Raw genomic sequence first — 19,427 nt, 5'->3', positions numbered from 1 at the left:
AGGGCTGTCCTGGGCCTTCTTTGGTACCAGCTGCTGTTTGCTGAATCTGGCATAATATTTACCTTTGTCTCTATTTTCTAGTTTGCCAAACATAGGAGTTTAAAAAGACCTCCCCACCCCCACCGCCAAAGGATGACTTCAAGCCAACGCTCCTGGGATGGTTTCCTATGTGTGTCTCTGACCTCATCATTTGACCTTGTACTTAATATTGTCCTTCAGTGATTTTCTCTGCTTGGTTCTAACCCCTCCTCACTTTAGCTGGGATATCCACCCTCTGTTATACCCATTCTAAGCATATCTGGAACAACAAGTGTGGTTAATAGACAGCCAGCGTGTCTCCAAGGTCCCCAGGCAGTGTAGTGATGTCTGATATTAATAAAAGAGATGATATAGGACTAAAATTTCCAGACGTGTAGCTGCACCTTAGATAGTAAATATATTCTTAGTAAAGAAAAAGAGAAATCAGTGTGTAATAGTAAAACTAAAGTTCCCAAATTTCCCATCACCTTCCCTGCAAGTCTTTTTCCTTTCATCTTTTATCATAACCTCCTTCCTAATCCTTAGACTACAGCCTGTGGCTTCATGTTGATGAATAGACCACAAGTGTTTGCCATTGTTTTCTTTTTCTCATCTGTGAGCAGTGTACTCAGGCCCCCTAGTGCATAGGCCAACGTAGAATGCAGATCTAATTGAGTGTGAAAAACACAATCCGAAAACTAATTTCGCTACACAACAGGTTGGTTTAGTTGTATAAGAAGTTATAGGGAGCTGGTGCATGCTTGTAATTCCAGCAGCTCAGGAGACTGAGGCAGGAGGATCTTGAGTTCAAAACCAGCGTCAGCAACTCAGCAAGACCCTGTCTCTAAACAAAATACTAAAAGGGCTGGAAATGTGGCTCAGTGGTTGAGCACCCCTGGGTTCAATCCCTAGTACCAAAGAAGAAGAGGAGGGGGGAGTGGGGGAGAGAGGAGGAAGGGAGGGGGAGGGGGAGGAAGAAGAAGAAGAAGAGGTAGTTGTTATAGCCAACTGGAGATTTTTCAATCAAAACTCTTCCCATAATTTTCAATTCATTGAATTCAGGGTCATCTCTTCCAGTTTGTATTGCTATTGTTGTTTTTGATGGTTGCTATTGTTAGAACCCTTGGGTAGTGCTATAGGTGAATTGAGTCTACTGTTGGTGCTATGTTTAATGTCATCTACCATCTAAAATGCTTACCAACTGCCTCAGTATACAAATTGCTGCCCACCAGACCCTGCTTCCTTCTGAGGGCCTGGAGAAATATCTCCTACTAGAGAAAGCCCCATGATGTAGGCAACCAGAAAAAGCTTCAAGAGCAACAACTCCATGGGCCTGTCAGTTTTTTCTTTAGTCACATAAAATAAATGAAAATGCAATTAAGTGATACTAAGAGATAATTCTGAATTACCAAATGCCAGGACCCCCCTGCATTGGAGACAAACCTTAGGAATCTGGGTAGAAGAATTGACTTAAGACACCCTACCCATCCATACTTGTTCTAAAATTCTTTTGCTATAGGTACAACTTAAATTAGCTACATCAGATTAAAGCGAAAGCCTTCCCACTGGATTGCTTTTGCTTTCTGCTTCTTCTGCTAGATATGAACAAGTAGACACAGGTAGCCCTGTCCTTCAGCAGCCTTCTCGAATCTTGAAGGGAATCAACCTTAAGGTAAGAACACTTGCGACACAAATAAAATGGGAAGGAAAGGACATGGGTCCTGACTGACATGGGTGAGTTGCTAACTCAACCAGTTCTGGAGTCAACTCTGCCTCTGGAATTTCAGTTTTGCCAAGTAATGAATTTCTTTGTATTCAAGTCAGTTTGATACAGTGGCTATTGCCACAGAAATCATCAAAACTGCTACACGTGCTCATAAGCGGCCTGATGGGTGTTAACTAAGGGCCCAGCAGGAATCTCCGAGTCCTTGAGGGTGATTCCTGCCAATCTTTTCCTCATCCCTCTCAGCCTGAGTTCTAGCTGTGCTTTGGGTTAGTTTTCCTTGATTTCTTTGGCTTCTCCCCATTTCCTCTGGCTCTCAGAAATCGTAGTTATTCTCCAGCTAACTATAACATTTACTTCAAGTCAGTGTAAGCTGGAGTCAAATCCACTTGATCCTTTAGAAATGTTTGAAGAGCCCATCTCAGGGTGTCCTGAAGGAGACTGTCATGTCATTAAGAAAGGAGACTATACACCAGAGTTGTTTTCTGCAGTTAGTAAAACTCCAAGAAGAGTCCTCGGTGTCGGCACTGCCTCTAAATATTTGGGCCCTCACCTCAGGCTCTGTCTTACTTACAGAAGTTCTTGGTATACATGTGACCTCGTATCTTGTCAGTGAGTGGGTCAGACTGGATTTGAGGTAAGAGTCATCTAAATGGTTGCAATAATCCTGTTTGGAGTTGGCTGAAATGGCTGTTTTGATCGAATTTGGAAAAAAAAAAATGCAACCAATATTTCTTTTTCTTTTTCTTCTTTTCTTCTTCTTCTTCTTTTTTTTTTTTTTTTGGTACCAGGGATTAAACTCAATGAGTCACATCCCCACATCCCCAGCCCTATTTTACTTTTTTACTTTTACAGACTGCATTTTGATTGTACACGAATGGGGTACATCATTTTCGTTTCCATGGTTGTGCACGATGTAGATTCATACCATTCATGTAATCATACATGTTCATAGGGTAATGATGTTTGTCTCATTCCACCATTTTTCATACCCCCCTCCCTCTTATTTCCCTCTACGTAATCTAAATTCCTCCATTCTTCTTTCACCTCCCAACACCCCACTCCCATTGCATATCATTATCCACTTATCAGGGAAAACATTTGACCTTTGGTTTTTTTGGGATTGGCTTATTTCACTTAGCATGATATTCTCCAATTCCATTCATTTATCCACAAATGCCATAATATTTACTGGAAAGCCATGTGGAGATTCCTCAGAAACTTGGAATGGACCCACCTTTTGACCCTGTTATCGCACTCCTTGGCCTATACCCAAAGGACTTAAAATCAGTATATTACAGTGATGCAGCCACTTCAATGTTTATAGCAGCTCAAGTCACTATAGCTAGATGTCCTTCAACAGATGAATAGAAAAAGAAACTGTGGTATATATACACAATTCACCCAGCCCTCTTTGAGTTGCTCACTGAGTTGCTTAGGGCATCATCAAGTTGCTGAGGCTGGCTTTGAACTCAGCCTCTCAAGTTTCTGAGATTACAGGCATGCACAACCGTGCCTGGCTGCAACCAATATTTCTTCAAATACTTTTTCTACTTCACTGTCTCTCCCCGTTCTTTCTAGAACTCTAATTACCCATATTTAGACTGGTTGATACTGTGCCACAGATTATTGATGCCCCATTCTTCTTTTTCTTCTAATTTCTGTTTTTCTGTTTACATAATATCCATTGACTTGTCTTCAAGTTCTCTAACAATTTCACATATTATATTCACTATGGTCGTGGTTCCTAATGTCAAAAAGAGTGTTTCAATTTCAGATAGTGTATTTTTAGTTTCAGGATTTCTGTTTGGTTCTTTTTTTAGTTTTCAACTCTCTCTTGGAATTTCCCATTTCTTCACTTACAATATGTGTATTTCCCTATAGATTCTTTAACATAGTTATCATAGTTACTAGGTCCATTAATTCCAACTTCTGGGTCATCTGTGGGTCTTTGTCTATTGTCTTTTTATTCTTTTCATTATGGGTTATGTTTTCCTCCTTAATCGCACAATTAGTAACTATTTTTTTTTAATTGTATTCTGAAATTTGGGGATGACAAATTAAAGAGATTCTGGATCCTGCTATCCTTCTCTAAAGAAAATTGACTTTTGTTCTCACAAGCAGTTAAACTACTAGCATAGTGTATCTTGACCCTTTGAAGAAACATCAGAATTTCTGTGGTGATATAAATGTTCTACTACCTGTGCAGTCCAATACCACAGCCATTAACCATATGTAGCTAGAAGCATTTGTATATGGTTACTGTGAGTGAGGAACTACATTTTAAATCTTCGGTTCTAATTGAATTTCAAAATCCAAGTGAGCCTAGAGGTTATTATATTGAATGATGCATCTCTAGAGACTTGGTTTTAACCAAGGGTAGGTCTATTTCAGTTTTGCCTTTATTCCTAGAGCAAGGTCACTAGTCTTGAGAAATAATCCTCCTGTCACCTAATGGAAAGGCTTAGATGTCTTTCAGGCCTCGGTAACTTGGTGATGATTGAACCCTAAATTCCATCTACCTAATGCCAGGTAACAGCACTTTTCAGCCTTCAAGTTTATTTTTCCCTGGGCCACTTGCACCTACCCTGCATATGCAGAGTTCAGGAGTGAGGGAAGTTTGCACACAGATTTAGGGGCTCCTGCTCCAAAGCTCCCATCTTTGTGAGATTTCTTCCTCCCCAGTTTCCTTCTGTAGAAACCCCAGACTCCAATCTCTGAGTCCTCAGTTCAATTGGATTGCCAATTTCTTCTTGAGCTCACACTCTCTCCACCTTGGGAAGTGGACAACACTGTCCAAGGCAAAGCCTGATACATGTGCATCTCACCCCTTGTCATTCCATTTTGCAAGGGTCATGTCTTGTCCAGTTTTTGTCTGTAGAATCAAATGATGTTACTTGTTTTTCAGGACCTTCGTACATGTTTTGTTGTAATTATTTTGTTTGCAGTCCAGAATTTAAAATTGTCTTTGGCAGGAGGGTTAGTCACATGCAATTTCCTCTGCCATTATCAGAAGTTGGAACTGATCAAAATGGCCAAAATTATACACTAAACGACTGAGTTCCATGGGAAAGCTTGGCCACCCTTTATTTCTAGCATATTTTGCCATGTTTCTTTGTACCAAAATATCACAGGAGCTTAATATTTGCTGAATTAATTCTGACAACTGAAAGTTTTCTTGAAGAGTCATATTCAAAGTATTATCTAATAGTTGATAATTTAGAGTGGATGATCATTTCCTGAATGTAGTTTTTGATATGGGTTAATGAGGAGGAACAGGAAGTTCTTGGATGCATCCATCATCTAATGGCAAATAGCAGAACACCTGCTATGATTTTGGTTTAAGCAAAAAGAAAAATTATCAACTAGTCCTGATTAGAAATCCACAGCTCTAGATACAGTTGGATTTATTGCTCATAAGGTATTATCAGAACACAGATATTTGTCTTGTTTTATTCCCAAGTAGCTTTCAGATTGGACTATGGTGTTAGAATTCATACCAACTTGCTGTGGCCCCCAAGGGAATGGAAGATGCTTCAGCCCTGAATTCCCTCAAGTGTCCAATACAGAGGAACAAGTAAGAAACTCTTTCCCAGAAGTACCTGGGTAAATATCATTGCCTCTCATAGGCTGTGCCTGGACCAATCATGTAGGCATGAAATAGGATAAAAGGATTAGCCTCCACTTGCTTATGTCCTCCACCCCACATTCAGAAGGGTGTTGATTTCATCCACACACAGGGACTGTGAGTGGGGGAGGAGAAGTTCCCTGATCAGAATCTTGGTTCTTAGTTACTAGAAGAGCAGAGACACATAAGGGCAGAAATCACAGAAGCTTACTAAAATGGATATTGGAGGAAAAAGGAACCCAGCAGCTTGGAGGGGGTTAAATACAAATTAGAGAGTCAGAGAGCCTAAAACAGAAATGCTGATTCTTTCCACTTAGCCCCTCTCTCAAGGTTGCTGGGAGCAGGTGCTGGGCTGTGTATCACTGCTTCATGGGGACCTGCAATAAGTGAAATCCATGAAATTTAGATATCACAGCAGTATCTTAAAAAGGTATCAGGTAGAGAGTGGCTTTTAATGTGGAATCCAGGCCTCCAATTAGAGGCTTGTTCCACTTGCTAAATTTGGTTTAGGTTAAATGCCCACTGACCTCTTGTCCCTATAGCATTTCATCACTACGATGAATACGCAGGAACAAATCCTCTCCCCCACCCTCTCCAATGGTACACAATCTCTATGCCATTAGAAGTCGGAATTATTTTTCCAGATAAATTGCCAGGCTGTCCTCTCAATCCCTTTCATTAGCAAGGAAGCCATCCAAGGAAAAAAGAAGCCAGTGTCAACATGCAGCCGTGCCCCAGATGTTCCCCTGGCCTGGACCAGCAGCCCCCATGGCTCCACACTGACCAACGGCATTTGGGGTGGGGAGGATATCGCCTTTACTCTCCCCCTCCAGAAAACCAGAGAAAACATACAGGACCCCAGTGACCACTGGAAAATACCTGATACTCTCCTATCTACACCTAAGCACCTCTTACCTTAAACCTGGTAGTTTTATGTGGCCCAGAGGAAGTCTTCCCTTAGTAAAAGAACTGTCCCAATTTTTAAACAATGCCTGAACTTTTAATATCTTACATTTTTCTACAATAAACATGCCACACTTTTGCCACCAAAAAAGAGAGAAGGAAAGAAAGAGAAAGAAAGAAAAAGAAAAAAAAAAGAAAAGAAAGAGAGAAAGAAAGGGACAATGAATATTCAAAGTTTAAGGATTCCCATAAAGTTTTTCTACTTTAGAATTTCCCTTGCTGATGAATGACTGATTGGGAAGTTGCTGTTCACAGAACCTTAGGCTTTTTCTGTCAACTATGAGTATATAAAAACAGAAATGAATTTTCTTTTTTCTTGTTTGTAGTGCTGGGGACTGAACATGGGACCTTGTGCCTGCTAAGCAAATCCTCTACCACTGAGCTCCATCCCCAGTCCTGGAAATATACTTTCAACAGATTTTAAAATGCAGCATGCAAAGAGGAATTCCTCCCAGCTCTCTTCATTCACATATTCCCTTTGGAATAAACTCCTACTTCTTTCAGAAAATTATTCGATTCTTGCTTATTTTTTGAAACGACCCAGCTCACTGCCTCCTGAGGAGTTGGTCTCTTGAAGGGCCAACGTCTCTTCTAGGGACATGCAGAAAGGTTCACCCTCCCATCCCCTACCCAACCTCTTCCCCTTTTTTGCTCGCCATCACCCTGAGGACACCTGCTGCTGACCTCATTCTCAGCTTTGTTTCCCGATAAGATTACTGGCCAGGTGCGGTGGGTCGTCTTTGGCTGACTGGGTCGTCTTTGGCTGACTGGGTAGCTGCCTCGTACAGTTCCTGTGACCCACACTGGGGAAGAGGCAGGTTTCTTCATTATTCATGATGGCCTGGAGGTCCAGTTACCAGCAGTGTCCACCACAGGGGCCACACAGAAACTCGTTTAGCCAGTTTCCTCTTTCCCTGGGCTGTTTCAAGACTGACGAGCAGATTGACAAAAACACTGAGCGTTTCTGTATTCCCAGGACTGAGTCCCACTAGAACAAGCCTTGGTCTGTTGCTAAACTCTGATTCTCATTTCCTCCCCCGACTCCGCTTCTCCCTCCACCCCCACCTCCCTGTGCTACAAAGCTATGGACCATCAAGTTTTAGTGCAGTGTTGAGTTGTTGATTAAAACAGCGTGTTATTTTCTGAATGTCAAACAACATATGACAATAAAGGGGGTATAAAATATCAGGAAAACAAATGTGTGGCTGCTTCTGCGCTGGATGCAAATGCACAAACGGCTGAACTTTAAAAGCTTCCATGTTCATGAGAAGTCTTGGAGCATTAAAATTGATGATGGTGATTACGTTGCCTTTCAGAGCAGCAAAATCTGTATAACTGAATCCTCATGGGTTTAGCCATTTTCAGGCCAGGCATATTAACTTGGCTGGCTCTGAGGCAGCTTTTGTACACACACACACACACACACACACACACACACACACACACACGAGTATTTAACCATGAGTGCAGTGGGCCCCAAATTAAAACCATATTTTGTTAGCACCACATGTTCCAGCCTTGACAGTATTTATCAAAGGGGAAGCTGCTGGATTTATTGAAAGAAATGAATTTCACCAGGGTCTGGCCGTCTCAACCCCAATAGGGAGTTGTTATTTTTACCCGCCTGTCTAGTAGTGCTGCTGTTGTTGGCTCAAGGCTATTTACTCGCTTTGGGCACAGTAGGCTCCTGCTAGCTCCCTGCTGGTCCAGTGTGCCTGCCTCCCCAATAGCAAGGCCCCTGGGAATGTCGTCAGCAACACAGCCATTCTTTCTTCAAGCCTCCGTTTCTGTTCCCTTCTTCTCTGTCAAGTCTGGTCTCCAGAAACCCAAGTTCATATCTTCTCTATCTCTCCAGACGTGGTCCAGGGACAGGCAGCAGGGCCATCACTTGGGGCTATGACAGAGATACCTTCTCCACCAGTAGCTCTCCATAGGAGGTCTGTTCCCGGCTACAGGGGTTTGGGAAATGTAGAAATGTATATAGGATTTATTGATCGTCACCATGGTGGATGCTGGGAGGGACACTACTGGCATCAGTGAGAAGGGATAACGCTGGACAGTCGTAGCATATATAAGGAAGAATTGGCCCGTGTGTCACGTGACTCTCAATACTGCTGAGCACTCTGGTTTTTACTCTGGTAGGTAAAATACAAACAAACAAAAAAATTCCTGTATTTAGTTATCTGAACTTGGAACCTAGTTCTTCGTTTTGTTCTGTTTTGTTTTCAACATATGGACACAAAGCATTGTTAACACAGACTTAAGATACACTGGATTTTCTACAGCTTGAATTTTTGAAAATTCAGGAAACATATGCTTTGTAGTTTCAGAAATTGACCTTTGTTCATCACTTTGGAGAAACAATATCTGTACTAATGCTGCTCGTAGCTTATTCTCCAGGTCTGTCTGTATTAATCTGCATTTGTAGCTATCTCAATAGCAGTGAATTTTTTTTAATTTTTAAAAATCTTTTTTTTTTTTTTTTTATTTCTCAGTACTGGGGATTGAATTCAGAGCCTTGTGCATGCTAAGCACATGCTCTACCACTGGTCTCCAATCCCAGCCCCTCAATAATGGTGACTTGATATCTGAGCACTTCATTCTGCTTTTTGGTATAAACATGTCTGAATATTGATACATGAAAATACATTATTTTATTATAAATCACTTTTATTTTTCTTTATATCAGGGTTAAAGAATTCATTATATTGATTTTGAGCTAGGTATATTATACACATATAAGTTGATTATTCATGATTTTTATTTGAAGAAACTGAAGGGGCCACTTAAACCTATTTATTGTAAAAAGAGGGTACTGGGTGGGAGAGGGTTGGGAGCCTAGGTTCTTCATCATTCATTTGACCCTTATTCCATACTGTCTTGTAATCTTGAACATTTTTCAGAGACCATTTACCTTCTCCTTAGTGTGGGGCTGTATAAACTTGGCCTTTTACCCACCACTTAGTTCATTGTAATGCACAGTGTTAGTGCACTTGGGCTGCTGTAACAAAATACCAGACTGCACAACTTAAACATTTCTCACAGTTCTGGAGGTTGGGAAGTCTAAAATGTAGGCACTAGCAGATTCACTGTCTGGTTAGGACTCTCTTCCTAATTTGTTGATGGCTGTTTTTTTGCTGCAGCCTCACATGGGAAAGGGAGAGAGAGAGAGAAAGGTGTTCTGGTGTCTTCTTATAAGGGCTAATCTCATCATGAACTCCACATGCATGACCTAACATAAATCTAATTGCTTGCCAAAGGTCAAATATCATTATATTGAGGAGGTCAAATACTATTACATTGTGGGATTAGAACTTCAACATAAGCATTTCGGACACAAACATCCAGTCTGCAGAACACATATTGGACAATCAATACTTCCCTCCCTGCATGCCTATCTTCTAATGCTTGCTTTTCTCCTTCCTTCCTTCCTTCCTTCCTTCCTTCCTTCCTTCCTTCCTTCCTTCCTTCCTTCCTTCCTTCCTTCCTTCCTTCCTTTTTCTCTTTTCCCTCTCTCTCTTTCTTTCTTTCTTTCTCTCTCTCTCTCTCTCTCTCTCTCTCTCTCTCTCTCTCTCTCTCTCTCTCTCTTTCTTTCTTTCTTTGGTGCTGGGGATTGAAACCCAGGTTTTCACACATGCTGGGCAAATGCTCTACCACTGAACTACATCCTCAGCTCTTTCTATTTCATTTTGAGACAGGGTCTCTCCAAGTTGCTCAGGCTGGCCTTGACTTGAACTTGTGACTCTCCTGCTTCAATCTCCCCAGTAGCTGGATTACAGGCAATTTCCATTGCGCTCTTAAATTCCTGCTGTGTGTAAAGCATTGGCTGGCTGGCCACAAAGGTCATTAAGAAAAGGGTAGGCACTCTCTTGCTCATGCGCCAGGCTCAGGAAACAGAAATACAATGCTATAGTGTTTTTAAGGCGGAAACAGTTTCAACACATCATGAGTGTGGAGTGGCAAACACATTCAGAAGATCCTTTCCTTCAATCTGTTTTGATTTATTGGATTGACCACCATCTCCTTTTCTGCATTCATTGTAAGCTTCTTGAGAACTGATTTCAAGTCCTCTAGTTCCTTCTTTTTACTACCAAGCTTAAGTTTCTGTCAAGCAAAATTCCTTGTATTTCTTGGAACAAATTCCACAAGCATAGTCTTTTCAATCATATGTGATAATAAGATTTTTGTGGGCGGGGAGGAAGAGGGGGTTTGCCTGTGGCATGTGGGTGTTAACCTGTTGGTTGTTTGGATAGGGCAGTTCACCACTCCAGGCCTCATTTTCCTCACCAGAACAGAAAGATGAACTAGATTGGTGGTTCCCAAATTTGGCTGTTCCTGGGGAAATTTCTAAAAAATATATCATATACTGGACTCTACTCCAAACCTGTTGAAAAAGACTTGGGAGTAGAAGCCAGGTATTGGAGATTTTTAATTATATTGGGTCACTCCAGTAGATGGTCATGTTTATTGCTTCGACTTGAGTAGACATATAAATGACGTAGGAGATCTTGCTGAGATGCTTCATCAGGTGCAACACGGGGCCTGGGAATCCATTCTAACAAGATTCCAATGGACACCAGTTCCGCTCACCCATGAACCAGGAGTTGAATAACAAGGAAAAAAGGACTTTTAAGTTTCTTTCAGCTAAATATTCTCCATCTACAAGTGTTTACAAGATGACCCATTAAAAATAGTCCACATGTAGTGCAAGAAGACCTAGCTAAGTTAAATTGTCATGGTAGAGTGTGGAATCATTTCCTTCATTTATAGTTTAGGTGATATTTTAAAATAATCTATGATTTATTATCCCAGAGTACAAGGTTGAAAAAGAGTTTTCAAAAATTTTTAGATTAAAAAAATTTTTTGACCAATCAGCAAACTTTGCACAGACCTTTAGTGGCACAGGAAGTTCGATGCCAGGCAGTTTAGTGTCATAAGATGCTCTCTATCCCCAGTCCTCCCCACCAGCTGGCACATGCCTGAAATTCCCTTCACGTGAGATAGAGCCTTTAACTTACTCCATAAGAAACGATCAACGTCTTTGAAGAGGGTAAAGCACTCTTTCATAGGAAAGAGTTGGGGGTGGGGTGGGGAGGCAGTACAGAGCAGAAAGCAAGAAAGATGCTTCCGGAAGGGAAGCTGGGGCTGAGGTACACTTGACTTTCCTCATAACCTTGTCCAAACAAGGCTACCATGATTAATCAAAACAATTCTACCAAACTGTCTTCCTGAAAAACAGCCCTTTCCTCATTCGTTTCTGCTATGTCTTAAATGTTTGTGTCCCTCCAAATTTCATACTGAAACTTTATCTCCAATGTAATAGTATTAAGAAGTGGGACCAAGTGGGCGTGGTGGCACACTCCTGTAATCCCTGTGACTCAGGAGGCTAAAGCAGGAGGATTGCAAGTTTGAGGCCAACCTGGGTGATTTAGTAAGACCCTATCTCAAAATTAAATTAAAAAAGAGCTGGGGATGTGGCTCAGTGGTAGGGCCTAGCACATGTGAGGCCTTGAGCTCAATCCCCAGCACAAGGATAACGAAAAGGAAGAAGCAGGTCCCTCAAGAGGTGACTAGGTCATGAGGGTGGCTCTTACAAAAGAGGATTCACACAGACTGTGTTCCCTTTTCTCCCTTCCACCTTCATCATGTGAAGACACAGCATTCAAAGTGCCATGGTGAAGCAGAGAGCAGACCTCAGCAGACACGAAACCTGCTGGCATCTTGATCTAGGACTTCCCAGCCTCCAGAACTGTGAGAAATAAATTTCTATCAGTTATCAGTTACCCAGTGTCAGGTATTTTGTTACAGCAGCACTGTTCACCATTTTTTGTCAGGTGAGAGCCCTCAGGCATCTTCATCCCACAGACCTTCTACAAACAGCTCCCTAGCAGATTCACCCAGGCAAAACAGGAGAGTAAGAGTGGGACTCAGGGAGATAGGCTCGTGGGGCCTGAACTGACCAAGGTGGCTGGAAGAGGAAGAGAGGGTCATGCAGGAGAACAGATGTGGACACTTAAAAAAGAGGAAGGTGCAGTGAGCCCCGGAAGAGAAGAGGCCACCATGACGCTAGGCTTGCTTCTGTAGCTGAGCAGTTGCTCAGGCACAATGCCACCTCCTTATGATCTCCTGTAACTCACCAAGGTCAGGACTGCCGGTGTGAGATATGTAAACAAGAATGAAGGAATGTATTTTTCTTTCAACAATTTAGACACTTGGTCTCCCTGACAAATTTGAATTTTGTTTTTGTTTTTGTTTTTTGCAGTACTTGGGGATTGGACTCAGGGCACTCTTCTACTGAGCTACATCCATGACTCTTCTATTTTTTATTTTGAGACAGGGTCTCACTAAGTTGCTGAGGCTGGCCTCCAACTTACCATCCTCCTGCCTCAGTCTCCCAAATCTCTGGGATTACAGGCATGTGCCACCACACAAGGCTTCCTGACAGACTTGTGAGCCTCATGACCACCACACTCAGGAGAGCAGCAGGCAGATGGAGTATCTTTTAATCTATCTTCTGCCCAGGCTTTATTTGCCTCTGGGAACAGTGAGCTCTCAAAGACCTGGAACAGACTCTAAGAGCAGGGGATACACAAGGCATCTGTAAGACATTGAAGCTGGGGAAAGCTTGCTCCAGCAACTTCCTTCTCACTGGGCTTTTTTGTACTTCTATGGCTTCCTGAAAAGGGGGTGGGGGAGCAGAGTAGAAGCATACACCTCTGGGCTATTGAGGCCAGAGGAGAGGAGTTCCAGATTTAAGTTATATCTATACATCTACAAACCACATGTCCACTGAGTAACAACTGATGCCCAGACACAAAAGGGAAAGCTCAGTTAAACTGACGTGAGAGGAAAGGAAACTCTTCAGCTCCACCAAGGCCTACAGAAGCACGACCTGTCTGAGAAGGGTGACCCAGGCCACTGGGAGATGGATGGAAGACTCCTGCCCCTGTTGAATGAGGGCAAATGGACTTAGGAAATAGGTTCCCTGTTGTGCCTGGAGAACTAAGTCCATTTAGGGAGAAAGGGGAATTTTATTTTGCTTACATTCGAGGGCACCGGAACCAATGAGCATCACATAACCTAAGAATTCTGGTACTAGAAGGGATTTTAGATCATTTAATTCACACTTATCATCTTCTGGAAGCTGAGGCCCAGAAAGGAAACAGATTTGTACAAATTTACTGGTAAATTATAGGCAAAGTTGGTTCTAGAACCCAGCTAACACCAACCCATTCTCCTCCCTCCCCCGTGCTTGTCTCCATGAGCATGGTGGTTTTCCTGGTTTGTTGAAGTTTTCTAAAAGCCCTGGAATTACCAGGGCTCACGTCCACCTAGTCTTCTTCTACAGACTACCAGCTGGGGCTGGAAGACGCCACCATTACACTGCCCCCTGAAGATCGAAGACCAGTGGGAAGAGAGTCTTGCTGAATGGTTCATTGTGGCCTGAGAGAAGGGCCTTAGGTTCATGAATTATACCATTGCCATAAGAACTCCACTTTCAGCCAAGTGTGGGGGTGCACGCCTGTAATACCTGTGACCCTGGAGGCTGAGGAAGGAGGATGGCTAGTTTGAGGCCAGCCTCAGCAACTTAGACCATGTATCCAAAAAAAAAAAAAAAAATTAAAGTGGGGAGACATTAGAGTCATAGTTGTGATAGAATGCTCCTGTGTGTTCAATCCCAAGCCCCCCACAAAAAACAAAGAAAAAGAAAGATAACTTCACTTTAGCCAGGTGCGATGGTGCACGCCTGTAATCCCAGCAGCTCCAGAGGCTGAGGAAGGAGCATTACAAATTCAAAGCCTGCCTCAGCAATTTAGTGAGGCCCTAAGCAACTCAGTGAGATCCTGTCTCTAAATAAAATACAAAAAAAGGACTGGGAATGTGGTTTAGTGGTTAAGTGCCCCTGAGTTCAATCCCCAGTACCAAGAAAACAAACAAAAACTCCACCTTCAATTGGGATGGAGAAACAGACACTCTCACTGGACCTAACTAATCCTTCAGCATATGCCAAGTCCAGCATGGACATAAGCAGGTGTAAATGGAACTCTTGGGCCATAACTGGTTCTGCATTAGTAAGTTATGATCCCACCATAGAAAATATCAGTAGCCTCCTGTGCCTGGACAAAAGGAAGGGCTATTTGTCCCTACCCTGACAAGCTTGCTACTAAGTGGGGCCATTGCAATAAAAGCTAGTTTTAGCTCAGGACAGATTTCATCAAATGCAGGACCTTTGCTGATACCAGATAAAATTAATCTTAAAACAACTCTCTGGTTCAAAAGAGACTTCTCTTCTTCCTATAATACTCTGCAACCCCCCCACAAAAAAAAAAAAAAAAAAAAAAAATCCAGACAAGAGCAATTGCTGTCCTTTAACGGATCTGTCTCTCTCTGGCCCTCCTTGGGCACCCTCTCCCCACAGTGTGATGAGTCATAGGGGTCATAGGGGTTAGAGGACATGTCCACCTGAGGCCCCTACTCTACATTCTACACCACTCTCCAGAACCCAGGTTCCCAGAATTCCCTACCCAAAGACCCTGGGCCCACTTCAGGCCTCTTCCAAGGGCCTGAGACCTGAGAATGGACAGTTCCATGGCTGGGACTCCTAGGCCTGAGGCATGACCATCAGAAAGCTGTTCATACAGAATAGGATATACAGATTAGGGTGTCTTCCAACTGTAGGGTAGAGTTGGGGAGGAAGACAGGAAGAGGGTTTTGAGGTGAGGAGCAGGCCAAATTCCAAATCAGGAATTCTAGATTCAAATTTGCTATTCTGGGTCCCACCAAAGATATACTTTTCAAGAGAAGAGAGTAGAACATATTCTATATCACGGTTTCTTAGCTAGATTGGCAGCATTTAAGTATTTAGACATCTGGTATGTAGGTCTCCATGACACTCTTACCCCAGCCTGCAAATGCTAGGACAGGCTTTCTGGAAGCAACAAAGAGTGGGTTCTTCTATGGTTAGAAGGTAGGAGACGAGGAGGGAGGGGTCTTATCCTTAATGACATCACATCAGTGGTCTCTACATTGATAGTATTATTCTTAGGCTTGCCGATTTTTATTCCTTAGTCATACAAGGCTGACTTAGTCAATCAAGTCTGATTAGATAATCACTAACCAAAAAAAAATTATAGATATATATTCAATTTCCACTAAATCAAGAATTATTCTAACACTTTCATATGCAAATTAAGTAATCTAAATTGTTTATACAAACTAAAACTAACTTGTGTTTTAGGCACTAATTAACTCATCTTAAAGAGTTAAAGCAGACTAGGATTAACTTGCTCACATATACATCATATTACTCGTGCAGGAGTATTGAAAAGTAAGTGACCACACCAGCCCCTCAGTCTTTGTTCCCCACCTGGATGAACCTAAGGGGCAGCAGCCCACAGGATGGGGAATCTACCAGATCCTGGGAGCCCAGAACAAAGGGCAGGCTGGCTGCCAGAGATCATTTATAACACCGTTTCAGGCAATCATTACCTCAGTAGGATTTAGGATCTGGGGTTCCAAGATACTGCACAATATTTACACAATCTCTTTCTTTCTGTGCCAGTTCTACACGTTAAGCAACTTTCCTTTATCTGTTCTTATGTTACAGGAGCTAAGAACTTTCTATTGACATTCACTTAGGGGCTTTCCACAAGCAGGTCTGACCATGACCCACCACATGCTGATTTTCCAATTCTTTGCTCTTCATATAAACTTGGGTTCCTCTAATAATTGTTTTTCAGCATTCTCAGGAAATATGGGAATGCAACACTGAGCTCAAAAGGCAGGATCAGAACTAAAATTTTTAACATTCAAAATCCTAGAGCTCATATCCTTTAAAGTCTATTAAAACCCCACATAAATGAAAATCATAAAGAAAATCTTTATCATTTAGCACTAAGGAGCAGCAGGTATAAATCTTAGTCTATGGATGGACCAAGTTTTCTTTGTTTTTTTTATAGCCCCACTTAACTTCTGTTTCAGCCTTAATTTCACCAAAGGAATCAAAATATTATTTCAATCAATTCAGGATTATCTATTTGTTCAGGGCACTAAGAGGTGTGTGTGTGTGTGTGTGTGTGTGTGTGTGTGTGTGTGTGTGTGTGTGTGTGTTAAGTCTAATCCTCAGTCATTTGTCCACATTGGATTGGCATCTGCTCAAACCACCATTGTCACATTGCCTTGGACATATATCCGTGCAAATGGCAGCAGTAGTCTCACCCAATGGGTCCATAAAAAACAGCCACTCTTTTCCTTCCCTTCTGGACAGCCTGGGAGCCATTCTGTTGCTCTCAATCTACACTGGGACATGGGGACTCTGTTAGGGTATAGCTACAGCCTGGTCTACCTAGATAGACACCAAATCCATTTCTTTAGGATCTTCCCAGCTTCCTGGAATTCTACCCTAGAAGAAACAGTTTCTCCCTCTCCATTCTCACAAGCTAGTAGGTTCTGTCACCAGGTTCCATTTCATTCACCTGAACCACACAACCCCACTTTTAAGAATTCCTTAATGCCAGGAGGGGTGGTGCATGCCTGCAATCCCAGCGACTCAGAAGACTGAGCTAACGTTAGGAGGACTGCAAGTTTGAGGCCAGCCTCAGCAACTTAGTGAGGCCCTGTCTCAAAATAAAATATAAAAAGGACTGGGGATGTAGTTCAATGGTAAAGTACCCCTGGGCTCAATCCCAATACCAAAAAAGAACAAGAGCAGCATTAAAAATGGGACAGATTTCAACATTAGCTTGCTCTCCTCCAAGACCTGCAAGTTACCTGGCTCCTTCATCCCTGCCAGATCTGGGGTTCTCTTTCCCAAAACATGGCTTGGGCACCCTCTTCAAGAAGTCCCCCTCGTATCTCTGATCCTATTCTGATCATACAGCTAGAGCAGGTAGCACAGGTCCTGTCTGTGTTGCAGTTATAAGTGTTCATGTTATTTCTTCCTGCCTTCCCACCAATTCCACTGGATAAGATCCGCACCCTCTGCATCCCTTGTAGAATCCCTAACCCTTTGCACAATGGTCTGCATACAGAGGACTCTAATTTTGCAGTTTGATTTCTGGGTGCCTACCTTGGCTCCTGAATAATCATTTATCAGTAAACATATTAGTAAAACAGCCAAGTTTCCATAGTGAATCATCTGTATTTCCACGGCTAGAAAAGGCAACGCATGCCACTTTCCTTGCAAAGAGGGATTCCAATAGAGGCATGTGGTCAGAACGTCACTGGCAGATCAAGCCTGAGAGTTTTGACACATTTAACTCTGACCTGGAAAGATGATCAGCTTTTATTTTGATTCTGTGTTCCTCTTCCTTCCTTTGGCTTAAAGGCAGCAAAGTTTAAAAAAAAAAAAAAGTGATCATAATATTGGCAACAAAAATGACAAGTAAACATAGTCACTGGCTGAGCACCCATTGCAGACCTGCTGGGAGCCAACCCCACCTCGCCCTCTGGGGCACTCATAGCTGAGTGAGGGCTCGGAAGCTGTGCTTACCTTGGTCCTCCAGGTATAACCCACAAGAGGCCAAGGCGGCGTATATTTCTTGCAGTAGCTGCTGAGTCCTGATGTCTAACACCCTATTCCCAGCTCTGCCTGAGGAGCAGCTGGGAGGGTCCTGCCTCTGGCCTCCCTTGGTCCCCTGCTGCCTTCATGGGCAGCCCAGGCCTAGGAAGCTTTTCCAGGCAAGGAGCTTTCATCCCTCTGTAGCCCCCCCACCCTCACCCCACTCCCACCCCACCTCACCCCACCTTTACCACCACCACCTACAACCTTACCAGCCACCGAGGATGACTTTCCTGTCTCCCTACCACAGGCTTGGACGCAGGGTTTGGAGTCAGGCTGTATTACATTTGGCCCCACCTACACCATTTCCTTCGCTTTGCTGAAACTCGATTTTTTTCATCCAAAAATATGGAAATAAAAATGCCAACCTTATGGTGTGGTGAGAATTAAGCAGTAATGTTAATAATAATAATAATATCCCTGATGACCAAGGGACTTTTACATGCCAGGGACCATGCAGTATTTTATACATTTTCTGGGAAGGCCAACATGGTACCTGGCCAGAGGAGATGGTCGACAGCTTTTTTCCTCCTCTTCTTCCTTCTTCCTTCCCCCTCCTCCCTTCCCTAAGAAATACAGGCCCCGGGGAAAGGATGGGTATCTGGTCTCTTACGGAGGTTTTGTCTTAGTAACATCTTCCCTTCTTCCCCAGTCCACTGGGGCACACCCAGACCCCCAGACTCTCCACCCACAGGAAAAAGGGGATCTCTTCCCTCTTCTTCCAGAGTCTCATGCCCAGCAACACAGCTCAATTTCTGGTCCCAGTTTCATTTCCACATTGGAGCCCTGCACCTGGTGCCCCATTCCTCCAGGAAACAGATTTTAGCAGTGAGACTTCAAGTATCTATAACCACAGAAGTATGTCGTGGATGAGATTGGTGCCTGTGAATGAATACACAGAGCTGTTGGTCAGGACCTATAGGGAGATGAGGAGGAGTTACTCAGCAGCCTTGCTGAGGCAATGGATGTGTATACACCAGAGCCAGGGTCCCAGGCAACAGAAACCGGCAGAGGTTGAGAGGCTAGCCCACAGAGGGTTGACTGCCTGAAGTCCCACATACTTAGATGGCGCATCACTAGAGATAAGGCCAGCCCTCTGTTCTTCTGGACCTCATCAGGTGCCTTTTCCCTGAGAACAGAATCTTTCACTTCCAGAAGGGCAGGCAGGCTGTTTGCGCCAGGCATGCTGCAAAACACTTGCAGGATGCAGAAAACCTGCCCTTGAGGAGTGCAGTCTCCATGGAGCAGAAGGGCAGAAGCCAGCTAAGCATAATGCCCATTCCATCCTGAGAGAGGCCACCAAGAAGGGGCCCTGGGAAAAAGGAAGCCGTACCCCAGACTCAAGGGAAGGGCCCTGCCGAATACCAGGAGTTTGTGGTGTGTGATCCCCAGAAGGATGAAGTTTTAGACCTTCCACAATTGGAACCACCACCACTTTGTGCAGGTCGTGTAACAGAAAATTTGTTTGGGGAACTGAAAGATAAGGTCGTGACACAGCCAGTGTGCACCCTGTTCAGTTCTGGGAGCTGCTTTTG

The 19,427-nt window shown here is 43.2% G+C and overlaps 1 long non-coding RNA gene across 1 annotated transcript in view; it reads right to left on the bottom strand.

Annotated features, from left to right (window-relative positions):
• LOC306666792 overlaps window positions 1-7,171 on the bottom strand; it is a 36,560-nt gene extending 29,389 nt beyond the window's left edge. Inside the window, exons 1-2 of the long non-coding RNA XR_013765400.1 lie at window positions 7,017-7,171; window positions 5,635-5,746 (exon numbers count right to left, since the gene is read on the bottom strand). This is a non-coding gene — a long non-coding RNA (uncharacterized lncRNA). The remainder of the gene's footprint in view (window positions 1-5,634; window positions 5,747-7,016) is intronic.
• Window positions 7,172-19,427: the final 12,256 nt, after the last annotated feature.

Source organism: Sciurus vulgaris (genome assembly GCF_902686455.1).
Source record: "Sciurus vulgaris genome assembly, chromosome: 7".
Taxonomy (NCBI): Eukaryota; Metazoa; Chordata; class Mammalia; order Rodentia; family Sciuridae; genus Sciurus; species Sciurus vulgaris.
The sequence above is the reverse complement of the archived record's forward strand: the minus strand, read 5'-3'. Positions and strand labels throughout refer to the sequence as shown.